Genomic DNA, 19,046 nt, shown 5'->3' on the forward strand with positions numbered 1-19,046 from the left:
CCTGAGCCAGTCAGACTGCTGGCCAAAATTTTACTCAGGCCATGATCATCAAAAGGTGAGTGATATGCTGTCAAAAAGAAAGAGAGAACCTTCAAACAGATGTGGCCATATTTGTTTGACAATGACAATCTAAATATTTTTCAAACTGAAGATTGTAAATAGTTTTAATAAAAGACCTGGACCCAGGAACTCCTACATTTCAACATATTTAGAGAAAGATTGCATTCGCTAACAATAGAACAAAATTATGCATACTAACATTCAAAAATAAGAAGGCTTTTAAGACATCACTTTTCCTGTTAGATAAAGGATATTGAAAGACTATAATGGGATTACATTATAATCCACAGGTAAGAGTAGGATTCATGTCAAAGGATTCTAGCTATAGTTTTATTAAGCTTCCCTCTTACTTTCAGAGATTAACTAGCAGGACAATATCTGACACCTGATACAGCAACAGAAAGGATTTCTGTGGTTTTCATTTTATATATTTGACAGTAACACTAATGGAAGAGCTGTGAGCTGAGCAGTTTTGAAAGGTTTACTCTCTGCAGTTTATGAGTTTGTTTAGAATATGCTTTCAGAAGAAAGTGCATAGTAAGAGCACATTTTTAAACTACCTGATTTAACTAGATTCAGGACTCATGAGCAGTTTAGGAAACTTAATGTTCTTGATGTAAAAAAGAATTAGCTATGGTTGATATGACAAGCAACATTGTAGATATGCCTGAGATAAAGAAATTCTGCTAAATAAGTCTCCTGAAAAATTTTATTGCAAGATTGAGAGAATAAGGGAGTTTTCAGAATTTTCCTGTGCCATTAAGCAATCAGAACAACAACATGTATGAACTGAAAGTCTGTACATATGAAGTGAAATAATCAAAATTCATGAGGATGGAATAAGTTTTGGGCAGAACTTGAATATACATAGATTGTAAAGAATTCCCATTTGAACTGGTAATGAATCATGTTATGATCTTTAGCATGCAATCATCATAATATGTGGTTCTGCTCTCGATACAAAGAAGCGAATCCGCTGATTTCATTATTCTTAGTGTGTGTATGTGTCACTTCCAAAACAACTTGTAGTGGTAATAGTTGCTACTTCTTGCTTGTCTTGTATTTCTAAAATAGATTGTATAGAGAAGTAATTCTAATTCAAACTGTATTTATTTTCACTACTGTTTGATACTAAATCTTCCTACTAGAAGGTAAGAGAAGTACCCGTCTGAAACTCCAAATGGAGCAAGCCTATCAGAAAGCTTTCTGTTGTCAATACAGTGTTATTTGAAAACTCAATTTAGTTTTTAAGCAGACACTCTGATAACACAGGGATGAAACTACATGAGTCTTTACTACCTTTGTTTATGGACTCTCAGTGAATGTCCATGTAAAAAAAAGTAATGTGACTTTCTTTTGTACTAATAGAAGTGTAAGGAACCTGAATAGTTGCAATGAGGCTTCACACAAGAAGAAAAGCTTTTGTGCTGTAACACACACCTAATAAAGAATCATAATGTAATAATATTAGGGATCATGTGTTAGATTCCTAAAATCAATAGGCAGAAGAATACACAGAAAGGACTAACTCTTGTTATCCCATTTGAATGATATTTTTTTTAAAGCATATTAATGCTGTTGTAAATGGATCAGCAGTTAGAATGCATAATAATAATAAAATTTGTATTCAAATACGAATATCACCTTTATCTTTTACCCTTTGTTTGTTACAATAAATTATAATAGAATTTTATATTCTTCAAGATAGATAATGACTTTGTGCTTCATAGATTAAAGGCCTTTATTACCTGTCAATGGAAGACATTTAAAGTTTGACAGACAGTGACTAAATCAATTTTTAGTTTTCAAGAGTACTTTGTAGAATTCTTACATATTTAAGGCCAGTAGAGACCACCATAGTCATTTTGACTGACCTCTCTCTCACTATAAAATTTAAAAATAGTTATTATAACAGCAAACCTATAACTTTTTTTCTAAGCTACAGAACATATTTAAAGAAGATACCTAAATTTGATATACAGACTCCAAGTAATATAAAATTAACCTCATGCCCGTATAAATCACACAGAATCTCACAGAATCACACAGAATCATTCAGGTTGGAAAAGACCCTTGGGATCATCGACTCCAACCATCAGCCCTACTCTACAAAGTTCTCCCCTACACCATATCCCCCAACATCTCATCTAAATGACCCTTAAACACATCCAGGGATGGTGACTCCACCACCTCCCTGGGCAGCCTATTCCACTGTCTGACCACTCTTTCTGTGAAACATTTTTTCCTAATGTCCAATCTAAACCTCCCTTGTTGGAGTTTAAAGCCATTCTCTCTTGTTCTATTGCTACTTACCTGTGAGAAGAGACCAGCACCAACCTCTCTACAATGTCCTTTCAGGTAGTTGTAGAGAGTGATGAGGTCTCCCCTCAGCCTTCTCTTCTTCAAACTAAACAGTCCCAGCTCCTTCAATCGCTCCTCATAGGATTTATTCTCCAGGCCCTTCACCAGCTTTGTTGCCCTCCTCTGCGCTCCTCCAGCACCTCAATATCCCTCTTGTATTGAGGTGCCCAAAACTGGAGACAATACTCAAGGTGTGGCCTCACCAGTGCAGAGTACAGGGGGACTATCACCTCCCTACTTCTGCTGGTCACACTATTCCTAATACAAGCCAGGATGCTGTTGGCTTTCTTGGCCACCTGGGCACACTGCTGGCTCATGTTCAGCTGCTTGTCAATTAGAACTCCCAGATCCTTCTCTTCCACACAGCTCTCCAGCCACGCCTCCCCAAGCCTCTAGTGATGCACGGGGTTGTTGTGGCCCAAGTGCAGGACCTGGCACTTGTCCTTGTTGAAGCTCCTCCCATTAATGTTGGCCCACCGATCCAATCTATCCAAGTCTCTTTGTAGAGCCTCCCTATCTTCATACAGATCGACACTCCCGCTTAACTTGGTGTCATCTGTGAACTTACTGATAATGCACTCTATGTCCTTATCAAGATCATCAATAAAGATGTTGAACAGAAATGGTCCCAACACCAAGCCCTGAGGAACACCACTTGTGACCAGCCACCAGCTGGATTTAGCTCCATTGACCACCACTCTCTGGGACCGTCCATCCAGCCAGTGCTTGATCCAGCAGACCGTTTCCTCATCCAGTCCATGAGCAGTCAGTTTTTCTATGAGAATCCTATGGGGAACTGTGTCGAATGTTTTTCGAAGATCCAGGTAGATAATATCAACAGTTTTTCCCTTGACCAATAGTTGGGTCATCTTGTCATAGAAGGAGATCAGGTTTGTCAGGCAGGACCTGCCTTTCCTAAACCCATGCTGACTAGGCCTGATCTCCTGGTTGTCCATTATATGACTTTTAATGGCACTGGAGATGACCTGCTCCATGACCTTCCCTGGTACCGAGGTCAGACTGACAGGTCTATAGTTTCCTGGATCCTCCTTTCTGTCTCTCTTGTAGATGGGTGTTCCATTTGCCACCTTCCAGTCCAGTGGGACCTCCCCAGTTAGCCATGCCTTCAGGTAAATCATGGAAAGTGGCTTGGTGAGCACATCTGCCAACTCTTTCAGCACCCTTGGGTGTAACCCATCCGGTCCCACAGACTTGTGTGCATCCAAGCGGTGTAGCAGGTCTCTGACCACCTCCTCTTCAACTGTGCTGACCACAATCTGCTTCCCCTCCCCATCTCCCAGCTCATGAGGCTGGGTGTCCAGGGAACAGACAGTTCCATTGTTAACGACTGAGGCAAAGTAGGCATTGAGCACCTCAAGCTTTTCCTCATCCTTAGTTACCATGTTTCCCTCTGCATCCAATAAAGGAGGGAGATTTTCCCTAATCCTCCTTTTCTTTTTGATGAATTTATAGAAACATTTTTTATTATCTTTAACAGCTGTAGCCAAGTTGAGCTCTAGCTGTGCTTTGGCTCTCCTAATGTTCTCCCTGCATAGCTTCACTACATCTTTATAGACTTCATGAGAGACGTGCCCCCTCTTCCAAAGGTCATAGATTCTCCTTTTGTTCTTGAGATCCAGCCAAAGGTCCCTGTTTAGCCAGGCCGGTCTCTTTCCCTGCCTGATTGTTTTTCGGCACGTGGGAATAGGCTGCTCCTGTGCCTTTAAGACTTCTCTCCTGAAGTATGCCCAGCCTTCCTGGACTCCCATATCCTTCAAGGCATCCTCCCAAGGGATTTTGTTAATCAGTCTTTTGAACAGGTCAAAGTTAGCCCTCCGAAAGTCTAAGATGGCAGTTTTATTAAACCCTCTCTTTTTTTCTCCAAGGATCAAAAACTCAATCATCTCCTGATAATTGCACCCTAGATGGCCTCTGACCTTTACCTCCCCCACAAGCTCTTCCCTGTTCACAAGAAGCAGGTCCAGGAGGGCACCTTCCCTGGTCGGCTCACTCACCAGCTGTGTGAGGAAGTTATCCTCCACACATTCCAGGAACCTCCTGGATTGTTCCCTCTCTGCTGTGTTGTGATCCCAGCAGATACCCGGGAGGTTAATGTCTCCCACAAGAACAACGGCAAGTTACCGCGAGATTTCTCCCAACTGTTTATAGAAAGCTTCATGCACCTCACTGTTTTGGTTGGGAGGTCTATAGCAGACTCCCACAGCAAGATCTCCTTTATTGGTCCTTAATCTAATCCAAACACTCTCAACCCCGTTATCACTATACTTGATTTCGGAGCTCTCATAGCATTCTCTAACATACAGGACCACTCCACTGCCTCTCCTTCCCTGTCTATCCCTCCCAAAGAGCTTGTAGCCGTCGATTGAGGCACTCCTGCTACATGAATACTTTATAGCAGCTCATCAAGTTTGGTGTTTGAGAGGAACGTTCCAACATACAAGTATCTAATGCAAATCTGGCAAGGATACAATGCTCAGTGGTGATGGCACAGAATACAGGAATCCAACCAAATGAATGAACAATAATTAAAGGATTATCCTTTTTTTTTTTTTTTTTTTTTTTTGGTGAGGAATCACTTTCAGATTAATGCTGGTCCTGAAATGCTTCATTCAACTGTAATGAGAATACCTATGCAGGAAACCAGGAGCCAGGAATCTGATGTTGCAGCTTAATGCAACACCACAGAACAAAATCCTTTATTTGTTATAACATTAGTTCAGTTCTTTTGGACCAGGTCTGTGGCATGTTTGGACTTTAAAGGCAACTAAGAATTATACACGTATGAAGACAATCAGTGTACTAAAGACACTATGCAATCTTAGGAGAAATGACTATACACTTTGTGATTTTGGACAAACAGTCTGTGGCTTGGATTCCTAAACACAGAAAAAAGATTTTTATGTAAGACATGTAAACTATAGTATTGGCAGTCTTAGACTTTCTTTATATTTGATTGGGTTTGGTGAAATACCTTGGGTTTTTGGTATGTTAAAATAAACAAATTGATTTATTGCTCTGTTCATGCTTCACATGAAGCATTTGAGTAGTCTCATTGACATCAGGGGATTAAAGCTAAGCATGTGCAACAGATCTGCATGACTCAAGCTTTTACTATGAGGTTATAATTCATAATTACTTTTAACAGTTATAACTCTCTCAGTTTCTGTTTTCTATTAATAAATTAGCATTCTAAAGGCTAGAACTTGATTTATGCTGCCCCAGATCAACACAGAGATGTTTCAGTGCTTCACACAGCTCTTGATACCTGCTTCATGGGGGGTTTGACTACTCAGTAACTCTGAAATTAAAATGCTTACCCATACAAAATGTGTAATTAACTTGAATACACACAAAAACAGTTACTGTTTGATTGCTGAAGTTTTCTTAGTCATCATATGCCTATTATTTCTTCTATCCAAGTATCTAATAATAATAAAAAAATCTTCTGTCTGTCATTACCTTCTGAAATCTTCTCACATCTTCCTCCTTCACATACAAACACAATTTTCCAACATGCTCCTACTGCAGAGGAAGGGAGCTATTTGACAGTCTTCCTCATTTTTGTGCAAAATAAAAGAGTGGTGTACAAGTTGTCATACTTCTCTGTCACAGTTCTGTTCTCAAAGGATTGCCACAAGGGGAAAAAAAATAATTTGTTTATTTGTTTTCCAACTTCATTCTACTCTTGCTAATGATACTGAAGTTGCATAAAAGAGAGGGCCTGCTGATATTTCTTTACTAAGGAATGAAGGAGAAGACGATAACTTCTGCAAGGTAGGTTATAAAGTGTTACTCTAAGATCTATCAGTGAAGGGTTGCTTTGGATCTGTAACCTGGCATAAAAAGTCATTGTCTGTTATTGCTGCTTTACTAAGTCACTCAGTTATCCTTCAGAATCTGCTTAAATGAAGAACGCTGTATGAAATGTTATTTACCTACCCTAAAGCTACCGTGTACCTTCCATGTTAGGTCAAATAAAATGTGTTAAGCCAATAATTAAGTTTGTTTTGTGTGTGTTCCTTCACACGTCCATCTCATTGAGGTTCACCCAGTAATCTGTGAGGCAAGCAATTCTGCCTGTCAGCTCTCCTTACACATCCAGGAAAAATGAGCACCACAGAAACTGACTTCAAGCAATATTCACTTCAGATTTGTTACTTTTCATCCCAGACTTGGGCTATGCTCCATTACTTCCTATACACCGTTTCAGTGCTTGAATCTGTCAGAAAAAAATAGTGAGAAGGAGAAATTTTCTAGTAGGGCATTGCAGACAGGGAACACATTAAATTTATTTTAATTCTTTACCCAAAGAACTGTTAGTTTCTAAAGTGTTAGGAAAAGATTAAAAGGACCAATAAGGATAAAAAGCATTTTTCTGTGGAAGAAAAAATTTAGAAATTAAATGTGACATTTACAGAAATCTGAAGTTTAAAAATCTCAGTAATTTACAAGAGTTTTAACACTGGTGTATTAAAAAGTTTCAGATTGAAATATTGATTCAAACAGCTGGGAAAATAATGGTGAATTATCACAAGCTCATGCTCATGAGACTGTAATAAGATGTACTGCACAGATTTGATAGACCACAAAGTGAATATTATAAATGCAGTATCTTACTGGGATAGTTTAGCCTTCCTCAGAATATCCTTGCCTGCAGGAGTAATTTTTAATAGTTGTTCAGTCCCTTTAACAGGAGGAAGAATTTTCTGGGCACCCCATCAAGGCTGGGTTCAAGGTTGCAGCCTTAACTTGTGCATGCAGGGGTAGATAGCAGCATTATTTTTCCTAATTAGTGGTTAAAACTCTCAAATTTTATGGTAAATTTAAAGTAGTCTAGAGCAACTAAAGTAGTCTAGTGGTATCCCCCAGGGCTCGGTTTTGGGGACACTGCTATTTAACATCTTTATTGATGATCTAGACAAGGGGATTGAGTGCACCCTCAGTAAGTTTGCAGATGACACCAAGGTGGGTGGGAGTGTTGATCTGCTCGAGGGTAGGGAGGCTCTGCAGAGAGATCTGGACAGGCTGGAGCGATGGGCTAAGGCCAACTGTAGGAGTTTCAATACGGCCAAATGCCGGGTGCTGCACTTTGGCCACAACAACCCCCAGCAGCGCTACAGGCTTGGGGAGGAGTGGCTGGAGAGCTGCCAGTCAGAGAGGGACCTGGGGGTGTTGATTGACATCCAGCTGAACATGAGCCAGCAGTGTGCCCAGGTGGCCAAGAAGGCCAATGGCATCCTGGCTTGTATCAGAAATAGCGTGGCCAGCAGGGACAGGGAAGTGATCTTACCCCTGTACTCGGCACTGGTGAGGCCGTACCTCGATTCCTGCGTTCAGTTTTGGGCCCCTCACTACAAAAAGGACATTGAATTACTTGAGCGTGTCCAGAGAAGGGCAACGAAGCTGGTGAAGGGTCTGGAGCACATGTCGTACGAGGAGCGGCTGAGGGAACTGGGGTTGTTTAGTCTGGAGAAGAGGAGGCTGAGGGGAGACCTCATCGCCCTCTACAACTACCTGAAAGGAGGTTGCAGAGAGCTGTGGATGAGTCTCTTTAACCAAGTAACAACTGATAGGACAAGAGGGAATGGCTTCAAGTTGCACCAAGGAAGGTTTAGACTAGATATTAGGAAGTATTTCTTTACAGAACGGGTTGTTAGGCGTTGGAATGGGCTGCCCAGGGCAGTGGTGGAGTCCCCATCCCTGGAGGTGTTTAAGAGTTGGGTCGACATGGCGCTTAGGGATGTGGTGTAGTTGGGAACTGTCAGTTTTAGTTTAATGGTTGGACTAGATGATCTTCAAGGTCTTTTCCAAACTTGATGATTCTGTGATTCTGTGATTCTGTGAATCATTTTCCTGTTTGCATACATGTCATTAGAAGGCTCTAACCTTCTACTACTTACAGTAGAATTTTTCCCAGAATTCTAGTGTATTGTATATGTCTTCTCAGTTTTATATTTAATATCTTAAATGACATGATATTAATTTCAGCTTACTTGTTCCTTTCACTAGATGTGGAAGAAGAATCTTCATTGTCTCAATACTTTCTACTCTGATCCAATAACACTACACACATATTTGCAAGGAAATCAAGTTCATTTGCATCATGACATTGTCAGCCTTTATCCTTTTTTTTATGAGTTTTCACTTGATCTCATTTGGCCATCCCGCTGTAGCTGACCTACAAAGCCACTTCAGTCTAACAGCAAGCAGCAGAAAACCAAATTATTTACTCGCTATCCTCTGCACTATTTGCGCTTTCACCAGATTCAGAGCCCCTTATTCAGTTCCACAGTCATAGCTTTCTGCTGCATATTTTGTGGGAATAAGAAGCAGGATAAACACCTTGTCTGCTTCAAGGACTGGAAAAATTAAGGGCTGGTTGTTGAAAGATGAATGTGAAAACAAAGATGAGAGCAAGTGTTTACTGGGAAAGATAGAAAAAATTGACACCAATGGGTAGAGGAGAAAGGATAAAAATTCCTGAGGCACCAGAGTTACCTTTGTAAACTGCGTGAAGGAAGTGCAAGGAAGGATACTTATACAGTGAAAAAAAAAAAAAAAAAAAAAGTAAGACTGTACAACAAAGGTCATGGTGGGAATAGATTCTGAAACAAAATTTATGGATATATGTGAAGCATAACAGATAATGGCGGACTTTGAAGGAATTAGGAAACTGAAGAACATTTGTTATTTTAAAACTCTATTTTATTCAGGGTTGAACCTCTCATTCTTCAGCAATGTTTAAATGACAACTGAAAATATCTGTCAACTTTTTTGTCTTGCAAATTTTGTCTCTGGTACAGGAGGGCTGAGGGAGAAGAACAACTTTATCTTTACCAGATATAAATCCAGACACATCCACAAAAATGTGCACATTAAATACCGTTGTGATGTCTCTCTACTCAAAAAATTCAGCAGCACAGAAATCTGCAGTCTCTGTTTTAAATTAGAAGACAGCAACTGTGTGAAAGGACACAGGAGTTCAAAAGCTAACAAGGAATCTCATTAAAATGACCCATACTGCAAACATTTTTAGTTGAAGGAAAAAAAAAGAAAATACCAAAAATAGAGTTGTCTAAGACTACTACTTTCCATAAAACCTCTCTCTGTGATGTGGATTTACCACAAAACTCGGATCACTTAGCCCTTCCTCTAATATCTAACATTGAAACATATTAAAACAGTTTCAGTCCACCTTACATCAAAGGAAGTTTCTGTTAACAAAATCTCCTCACATATATTTAGTCTTTAAATAAAGTTCTAAAGAATCTGCTGAATTTTCAGTTAAGGTTTCAGGCATACTAATAAACCCTTAAAAATAAAATCGTAATACTTCAATTACAAATACTACCTGAAAGGAGGTTGCAGAGAGCTGGGGATGAGTCTCTTTAACCAAGTAATAAGTGATAGGACAAGAGGTAATGGCCTCAAGTTGAACCAGGGAAGGTTTAGACTAGATATTAGGAAGTATTTCTTTACAGAACAGGTTTTTAGGTGTTGGAATGGGCTGCCCAGGGAGGTGGTGGAGTCCCCATCCCTGGAGATGTTTAAGAGTCGGTTTGACATAGCGCTTAGGGATATGATGTAGTTGGGAACTGTCAATGTTAGGTTAATGGTTGGACTAGATGATCTTCAAGATCCTTTCCAACCAAGATGATTCTGTGAAATTCTGTGAAATTACACAGCAGTACCAAGAGACTTAAGAGTTGTTTCAATATGAATATAATAATTCTATTATAGTCCTAATGTTTCATTACTTCATGCCTACAAGAAAGGGACTGAGCTTTTAGAACAGTGCTTCTTGCAGTCTGTGTCCGTGTACTCTGAGTCAGTCCATGGACCTAACATGTTCATGGATCTGAAAGATTAATATTTGGCATCGAAGGAAAGTAGAGTCATTATAGCTCAGTATTCAGAGGGCCAGTTCTTTACCAGGATAATAGCTGAAAAAAGTCAAAACATAAAAAGCTTGAAGACTATTGTTTAAGAGTATTTGCCCTGCTGTCTCACCATAAGATACAGGGAAGTCTCTACAGTGGCGCACCTTCGCCCCCTGCTTCCTCCTCTGTTCTTCCACTGACCTCGGTGTTCACACACATGTTCTCCTCACAGCTCCTCCTCATAACTCCCACAGCTCCTCCCAGGTTCCCCTTCTTAAATACGTTATCACTGAGGCACAGCTAATGGACCCGACCTTGGTTCAAATGTGAGTCCAACTTAGAGCCAGAGGAGCTTCGAGAAGCTTCTCACGGGGGGCCACCGCTGTAGCCCCCTTCCCTGATACCAAAACCCTGCACCACTCACTCAGACCAGGACAGATATACATCAGAAACCAATGAGGAGATAGCAGATAGGAACATGAAGACTGCTTCCTAATTATTAAAGCATTAAAGTTAAAATCAATTAAATTCTGCATAGACATGTATTATTTCTGATTTCTTTGTAACTTTGAGTTTACCAGATCTAAAAAGAAGGTGCCAGGCCACAATAGGAGATCCAAGCTGTTTTCTTCTACAGTCAGTTGAGACAGACAGCCATTTACTACTCTAACATCTCCATAAAGATTACCAAAATTTTGAATGGAAGGTACCTATGGCTTGGAAAGGGTAGAGGGTCAAAAAAGGGTCCTACCTATAGCAGGTGTTCAGACTTCCTTTCTGAAGCTTTGGCATCTGACTCAAGGGTATACATTAGATACCTTCATCCTGCTCAGGACACAGAGCTTGGAGTCCTGAGGAGAGAGCTTTAAAGAGCTTCTTGTTTAAATCACTCAGATGATATTGCCTGGGTTTTTTTCAGAAAAGCTGATTGACCATATTCACACTACAGGAGGAGAAAACCTGTGTGTTCCAGGATGCTACAGCCTCAGGTAATTTAATACCAGAATTTAATGTTCTTCTCCACCACGTAACAGGGTTATTTTTCTGAAGCTGGCCTGTATGTAGCAGATGATACAATATTTATGGGGCCAGAAGTAGGATGAATGGAAACCAACCTAATTAGCAGTCTAGTAACCAGAAGGCCCAGCTGAGAGTATGCTGGTCTGTTTTCCACTCATGACACCTTGGGATACATCTCTTTGTTCCCGCTATTGAATAATGTAAAATAGATAATAGGGAACAGTCCAAGTGCAGGGCCTAATGCTTTGATTCAGGCACTGTCAAGCTAAGGACAATCTGAAAGAGATCTTCTGCCTCAGAGAGTTTCCCTTTCATCACACAACGCTTGTGGACCAGGTGTGGAAAGGTTGGTAAGTAATCTGTTTTCAGTTATAGTTTGTTTTTACAGAAATACTATGTGATTGTACAGAATCACAGGAAGACTTGACGATTTTAAGTGAATTGTGTATTTTAGGTATCAGTATTATCTCTGAGGCTTCTCTTTACTTTACTGAACAACTTTTTCCACATTCAGATTCAATTCGTTTCCTACTCAAAAGCAATTTATTTTCATAGCAAGCTATGCTAAATTGAATAATTCTGGAAGAATTATGTGATTAAACTCTGACTTTCATCTTTAAAATGGGTGTTTAATTTATCATATTTTGTTACAGGTGTACAGATCTGTCTGGAATCACTCAAATAAGACAGGTAAGTTTTACTATCCCCAAATTTTATGTAAACAAACCAAGACCAAAATGAAATTCAGTTGCTTGCCTGAGATGATAGAGGGACCTGAATGGGCAGAATTGGAAATATTCTTTTAATTCCTAGCCCAATGCTGTTTCCGGAATATGTAAAATGGGTCTATGCATTAAAATACCATATCTGCCAGACACTCGCTGATCACAACATCAAAAGCAGGACTTTCTCACTGAAAAGGAAAGTCTGAACTAGTAATTGCAAGACTACTTGTGTATCAAGACTACAGAGTTAGGAGGGAAGCTAGATCATAGAGCTTTTTGCCTTTACGCTATACAAGATATTTACGTTGTCTATTTTCCCATTTTTTTCTTCTGAGGGTGAATAATTTCTTCCCTCAAGAAGTATACAAAGTCTTTGGTTAATCAATTCTCATAGAATGTTCTGAATATCTTCAGTGGAAGATGTATTCTCATTTGCAATGTTTCTGTACATTGGCAAAAAGTATAATTTGGACTTGAAAGCACAAGTCTTGGATTGTTTTCTGGTAACTCTTGGGCTTTGATAGGTCTTGGCCAAATTCAGCAGCTGAAAATGGGCCCCAGAAATAAGTATAACTTCTGACATCAGCTCAGACTCTTTCTTCATTATTCACAGAGAGCAGTTAGTGTTGATTGCTATAAATAATCTTAACTAATTCAATTATGTGAGCAGGGAAATCTATATCCAGTGCTTCCTTCCATATTTGCAGATGACATCAAGAAGCAGAAAAGCTTTCTAGTGATCAATAAAGCTCATTTAAACTTACTGATTACATTTATACACTTTCCCATCAAAAATGTTTAAATTAAATAACTCAAGTTTCTAAATCCATTCAAAATACTTCTGCTCACTCAGGATCTTATTAGAAGACCTATTATTATAATGGTTGGATACATTACTGGATTCATGGCCAGTGAATAAATCATCAAAGTATTGAAGAGGATGTAGATCAGAGTAGTGGACATGTCACTTAATATGAATTTGAAAAGGCTCTGCATGTGTTCACATTTTTTTCAGAGGTGATTGTTGATGGGAAATATAGATCCATAGTGTAAAAAAAATCTATGCTTATCCAGCAGCTTAATGCTTTATTATATTTATAACCTTAACCTTAATAATTTTGCATACAGCTGAACACACTGATGACAATCTCACTCCTACTGCTAATCATATTAAAATTTCTTCATATTGTCCAGTTTTTCAACATCAAGTACATCAATGCATTCCAACACTTTTCACCACATTTTTTCAGAATTTACTGTGATGAATCAACAATAGAAAGGATCACACAGTAGATCGTCAACAAGTGACAGAACTTACAGAGGCCTGGGAGTTACCACAAGTTTCCTCAGTCTATCCATGAGGTCCTGTATAATCCACCAGGACTGCAATACTGCTGACAGAGACCCTGCTATTTTGCTACACACTTTCCTTTAAATCTGCAACTTATGTGGAAATAAAATGGGAATTGTAAAGATGTCCTCAAAGATAGCCTTTCAGCTGTTTCTGCAACATCTGTGCTGGAGAAAACATTTTATGGAAGGAGATGAGGCTGTCAGAAGTTTTAGGACTGGGGATACAGATATAACAGTTTAGGCACAGAGCCCTACTGTGGGTTAAAGTATCCACAACTCCTTGTATATTTTTAAATACTGCTTTAAGTACTGTTAATACTGTGTATTCTCCCAAGTGAGACCACATGTTTTATCCTTTTTGAATATACAGTGGTAAAAAAGAATGGAATAAGGTTAAGATACTTTTTCCCTCTGAAGGGATGGAACAGTTGTAAATTAAGAGTAAGAAAAGTATTCTTTAACCACCAAAAGAAAGTTACTAAATGGAGTCTTTGATACTACATTTTGTCCTAGAAATAAAAGAAAGTATATTACTTTAATTGAGAAACTCTCAGGGCAAATGCAAGATATCATTCTTGTTGTTAAACTGATACATATGGCGGCCAATATCAGCTGATTTTCCAAACAGCTCTTTATCGCAGCTGGCCATGTTTCAGCAGGCCCACACACCAAATATAACTAAAACATCATGTAATTCATGCAAACTAATTTTATATCTTTATTGTGTTCCCATTTTTTCTGTTCCACTTATCCACCAAAGGAGAGGTAGAGTGGATCCATTCTGGTAGTACCTTCTTTACTTACCTAGAGATCAGTGAGACACTTTCTCTTTAATATTCATTTTCCATTTGTTTAGAATCAGGAATATTGCTTATTTTGCAAATACAGAGTCCTGTAAATCAAGTGTAAGTTGTTCCTGTCACACTGCAGTGACAGTAAACTACAAGTCCACCATCCTACATTACAGTAATCTCTTTTGTATTTAGAAGAGACAGTCTTTTCTGTAACTGTGTGTTATATAAGGAAATAAAAAATGCACTAAACTAAGTAATCTCAAACACATGTATTTATTTGCAGTGTCTTATTTTCGTTGATTATGTCAGACAAGCCTACAATTAGCAACTTTACAGGCAATTATATTTGTTCTATGAACTCTAAATTGAAATTGAACAATTTCAACTCGACCTTTTTTACCTCGTAGAGCATCCCTACCAGACAGCCTGCTCAGCACTGAACTCAGGTAACTACAGGCTTCTCAGATTCTGTTCTTCATAGTCATCCTTGCTCTTTCCTTATGATTGAAAAGACAGAGCCAAAACCAAGTAAGAGAGAGACTAAGCAAATTTTGTAGTCGGGCATAGCAAAAAAATACTTTCTTAATTAGGAGAAAAAAAAGGAGGGGCTCACTTCATTCACTACGTAGGCTTTTTACAGAAATAAGTCACTCTTAACAGTAGGGAAGAACTCATGACCAGATAGAGAGGAAGGAAAGACCAAGAGTTAAGAAAGGAACTAGAGTTCTTGGAGATTGTAGCCCAAATTTCCTGCTTGACCTTTCACAAACAAGTAATTTACAATGGTTGATGCAACTTTTGATTGCTGAAGATATCAAAAGACTGTGTAGCACCATTTGTTACTCTCAAGCAGTTACAATTTCCAACAAAGAAGTGGCTGCATTTCAGCAATAAGAAAACTGTTTTATGGTCTATATATGAACATCCCAGGGAACATTTCAAGGCAGCAAGCTGGAAATCAATTATGTGAGAAGAATTGGGTTGACTCATGTTGCTTGAGGCCAAGTACAAATGAAGACAAGATTTTAATTGCTCAAATGCTTTAAAGTTCTCTTTATCCATGACTTTTCAAACCTATTACAACTAAAGAAATAAGGAGATAGAATACAGGTAATTCAGGGACACATGAGTAAGTTCTGAACTGTTGGTGATAATATTAATTTGTGTCAGAAAATTAGATATTTTCCTCTTGTCATATAGGCTACCTAGTAATATTGAACCTTTGTTGTGCTATCATCTGTAGATTTTGAAATTCTTTACAATATTGAATATATATCACCATCAGATGCAGGAAAGCTGAAGCATAAAAAAGTGATGACTGGATCCGATGCCTGTTCAAGACGATGAGACTGCTTCTGGTGATTCAACTGGGCAGTGAATTAGACAAAAAGTATTTACTCAAGGTAATTCAACTATATTCAATGGTGGATGAAAATACTAATGAGTTTTAATTACAAATTGCATGGGATAATATACTGTCTGTTGCCTATTGAGGAAAAATTGAGTTAGAAAAAGAAACTTACTGTAAAAAATATTTAAAAAACAGAAAAGGCCTCTATTTATTTGTGCAACATCCTTTTGGCACTGGAATGTATTCTGACTGATAATTATTCTGACAGCTCAAGTGTTAGAGTCTACATTGCACATTCAAATCACAGTGGCTAAGACAGCAAAGAAATGTTGCTCTTCAACTTTACCACTATCTATTCTGAACTACATTTCTGCCATTGTTTTTCTTAGAAATCATCATTCTGATATTGACAAGTACCATTTTTTCAATTGTCAGAGGTGCCCACAGAGATTCTTAATGGGGTTCTTATTCTGTGGCAATTCTTTCAAGTGAAAGAAATTAAGGTTTTGGAGAAGAGGGTTACACTTAACAGAGGTGTGCAGAGTACAGTGCACAGAAATATACAACTTTATTTTGAGAACACTTTAAATGAAGAAACTTATTTAGTTTTCTTTTTCTATTCAACTTCAATACAAGCATTTGGAGAATTTTAAGTTATCAAATTTCTCCATTTTTGGTTGTACTTTTTTTTTTTTTTTTTTAATGTGGAGATATATCTGTTCTTTCTGATAAAAAAAAAAAAATGCATTGCGGAGCTTACAAAATAGATCAACCTTTCAAGATATCTTTGGAAAAAATGTAATTTAGTTAAATTCTGAAAACAAAATGCTTTTTTACCTATTTTTATAGGTGACCTGTGATCTCCAATTTTCAAGTTCACTTGTCACAATTCAGCGAAACACCATAGAATTTGAATCCCTTTAGCAGACACTGCATAGTCTGCTAATCTGGACAATAGTGTTGTGATCTGGTTCCTGACAAGGAAGGCATGTGTATAGAATTATTGTGAAAATCAGTTTATTGACTTGAATCGATGTCCTTAAAAGAAGAACCAATATCTATAGCAAAAACCCTTATTCATTCTTTCTCTGTGTTTTCGAAACTCTTGCAAGAGAGTGTGCCCCACCAGTTGCAAATAGGTGCACATTAACTGACTGTGTAGAGACTGAATAATCAGAATGTTTTTCATTAGGGTTTCCTATTCTCTGGACACAGTTTGAAGTATTTGTACTCATGAAGGCCAAGACTTTCAGCTTTCATGTCATGGTAACCTGTCACTTTCTGAGTGTGTTGGATTAACTGAATATTATGTGCCACAGTTAGTCCGTGTGTCACATGGGAGTATATTCATAAAGTGATGACATGGTGTTTCAGTTTGCACTGTGCAGCAGAGACAGAGGAATGGAGGAAGAGGAGGATGAAGAACATTTCATCAGAACAAAGATACAATGGATCAAAGTAGCTGTGAAGATAGCGCTCTTGCCTGCATCACGGGGCAAAAAACTTTTGAACTGTAAGTAGTAATGGGGCAATGTTGTCCCAATTACTGGGTCCACATATTCCAGTGGAAAAAAAAACTTGGGCACGGATGTCCTATTGATAAGTCATGGGAGTAAGTCAGAAATCAACAGACATCTGTAAGTTACATGAAAAGTTCTCAGAAATGCCTTTGTTATATGCATTAACCTACGCTATTTAGCATTCAGTGTTACCTTTAAAACATTTCAGGGTATCCATATTGTGGCCAGATAGCGGAAAATGTGGAACCTTTCACAGTATCTATTTATATTGTTGTATATCTATTTTGTGTTTTCTACAGTATTTGCCATTGAAGACTACCTGAAATAATTCAGTGACCACTCTGACCTTGTTTTTGACATTGATTCAGATGTTGATTGACTGCTTACAATTATGGATGAAGTACAGTATGAGAAGTGATTCAGCTCCTCAGGTAAGACTGAGTTTTGTCCTCTCAAATGAATTCTAAATTAATCTCTTGTCACACACCAAGAAATAATTTCAAACAACAGGCCTTTCAGATATAGCTATTGAATTACTGTCAAAGCCTATTAAACCATCTACTCAAAGATCTCACTACAGAAATTTTAGGGAATTTATTTCTTGGGCAAGAGAAGGAATTGAAAATTCCGCTGAGGAAGTGTCCACTCTGGTTATAGATTTTCTGTCAGGGCAAATTAATTCAACATGCCATTAAAATGTATGGTTAAAATTTAGCATGTTTTTCTCCTCTTCTTGGACCTGAAAACCAGTATGTTATTTTAGTATGAACGGCTAATGTAGGTTTATGTCTTTATTTTCTCTTTAATATTTACATAAAAGAGAAATTATTTCTTAAAATGTGCTAATACTGTGTAGATAGCACCAGAATTTTAGAAAGAATAGGTCCTAGTTTTAGAACAGTATTAATGCTGGTGAGTTAAAAGAATATGGACCAGACTTGTTACTACAAATTATTTGTGGAAGTTTAACACCTTGCCTGTACCCCAGATTTTTAATGCTTTTAATAATTATATAAGCCACTGATTTTTTTTATAAGAAAGCAAACTTTAAAGCTTCTACATTTTCAACATAACAAGAACTATCATGACTGTCATATTTCAAGAACTTCATAAGAATAAGAACAATAAGAATGTATACATAGCAGTGAATAAAATTAGGGAAAAAAATGAAAATTAAACAACTAGTAAGTATCATATTTTTGTAAGAAATTGGGATTCTCAGCAGAAAACTACAAAACATCCTATTAGAGAAGATGAAGTCATATTGAGTGTACATCTTGATTTTGTTGAATACTTTCTTCATACATCTCTCTATACAAGTACACATAGAAATATTAAGATGTGTGTATACTTACATATGTGAAACAGAAAACTAACACAGATGTAACTAGTTTACTAAAATAAAAGAATAATTTGAACCTCTACGAACCTCTCTAAATTGGGCAAAGTTAGCTTATTATACAGTTAAGCCCTGTATGATTTCTCTGGAAGTATCTACAATCAGTTCAACAGTATTACTCTAAAAATGGTGGGGCATCAGAGATGTGACTTTTGTCCTTACTGTCTGTCAGCTGGTTATCTGGTTTCCCATGCCTAAAACAGGTTACAGTTAATCTTTTTTACTCATACTGACTCACAGTTTTCTAGTTTTGTGAAAATAGTGTCGTCCATGATTAATTCCCCATTATTCTTGTTTTATTTTTTTTTAAATGTTGAGCATGTCATGGTTTTCTTTTCAGCAGAAATAGGCCAGAAGTATCTAATAATTTTGCCTAATAGCAGCAGGTTTATCTGTTGTATAGGGTATTTGGCTAAGGAAAGAAAATTTTCATCTACTCTGAATTCTATCACCACAAGTCAATATTCTGTCTAGTTTGCCTCCTGTGAAGTGGACTGCAGAGTTTTAATACATGAGGTTTTAGTCTTACTTCTCCAGTAGTTTTCAAAGATGTTCTTTTAAA

Source organism: Strix uralensis, chromosome 1 (assembly GCF_047716275.1).
Source record: "Strix uralensis isolate ZFMK-TIS-50842 chromosome 1, bStrUra1, whole genome shotgun sequence".
NCBI classification, from domain to species: Eukaryota; Metazoa; Chordata; class Aves; order Strigiformes; family Strigidae; genus Strix; species Strix uralensis.